This window comes from Rousettus aegyptiacus, unplaced genomic scaffold, assembly GCF_014176215.1.
Source record: "Rousettus aegyptiacus isolate mRouAeg1 unplaced genomic scaffold, mRouAeg1.p scaffold_m13_p_2, whole genome shotgun sequence".
NCBI classification, from domain to species: Eukaryota; Metazoa; Chordata; class Mammalia; order Chiroptera; family Pteropodidae; genus Rousettus; species Rousettus aegyptiacus.
In genome coordinates, this window is record NW_023416295.1 from 8,201,571 (window position 1) to 8,202,848 (window position 1,278).

The window sequence follows — 1,278 nt, forward strand, 5'->3', positions numbered from 1 at the left end:
GCTGTGGGTCCAGAGGGAGCCCGGCCCATTTGAATCAATTCTTACCTAGAGTAGGGAGGGGTGAGGCCTGAGGGAGAGACAGAGAGTTTCTGCCCTAAAGGTAGAAGCCAGGAGAGTAAACACGAAACTGGATCCAGATCCTAGGGCTAAATGGATCAGGAGGCCCGGTGTGGGTTAAAGGGTGAGAAACAGGAAGTAAGCCATGCAAAATGGGAGGAGCTGGAGTGATGTCCCTACCCCCCCTCGCCCCCAGAGAAGGCCGCGCCCTGTCTGGCTTCACGCACAGAGTGGATGGAGCCTGCAGTCTAAGGTCACTGAGACCTGGTTTAACAATCTAGCTCAACGTCACCACTTGGGGGACTTGGGGCAAAATACTTGACTTCTTGGAGTTTTAGTATTTTTATCTTTAAAATCGGAATACTGGAGGTCTTCCTTATCCAGAGAAAATTGGTACGGGGCGGGGGCGGGGGGTTGGTGCGGTTGGGGCTGGGTGAAGGATGGAAACTTGAAGTGAATCTATTTAAACAGGAGCTCAAGTTTCACAGCGACTAATTCAGTAGCAGTTTGATTATAATCCTACCTTTAAGAATGAAACTAAAATGTATGCAAATTATTTTGTTTTATAGCTAACGAAATATAGGTTATAGTTACAACTATGTGCTAATTTTCAGAACAGCGAATGACAACTCTGACGGCAGGGTTTTGGCAGATTTTCCACGATGCCATTCCCCATGCTAGAGTATTCCATCGATTTTTCTAAGGGACTCTCCTAATCCTTTAATAGATAGCGAATTCTCTTTCCATGATGCGACATCCTATCGTCAATATATTCCTTTCAAGAACAGATAGGGAAGGAACACATCTACTTGTGGTTGTTTAGGACGCAACCCTTGGTTGACCTCACAGATTGCAAAGACCTTATCAGCTTACCATCTCTTATTTTTTAATTTTTTACACCTATAGCACCTGGTCTTCCTAGATGGTCTCCCATCCAAGTACTAACTAGGCCCGACCCTGCTTAGCTTCCGAGATCAGATGGGATCAGGCTTGTTCAGGGTGGCCTGGCCGTACACTACTTGTTGTTTTTAATTTTAATTTAAGATAGCTTTTGAAACAATTCGACACGTCGTTTCCATTTCAGACAATGGTAGACTGGAGACCCCAAAAAGCCTTCCTTCTCCACAAAACAGTTAGAAATTCCGTATGAAATACAACGAGCTCGCTTTTAAGTGAAAAGCTGGCTCTGAAACAAATAAAGGCAGCCCTAGGGGAAGAAAG

At 45.1% G+C, this 1,278-nt stretch overlaps 1 pseudogene; it reads right to left on the reverse strand.

The window, feature by feature from the left end:
- Nucleotides 1–954: 954 nt before the first annotated feature.
- LOC118614649 lies at nucleotides 955–1,073 on the reverse strand (annotated as a pseudogene).
- Nucleotides 1,074–1,278: the final 205 nt, after the last annotated feature.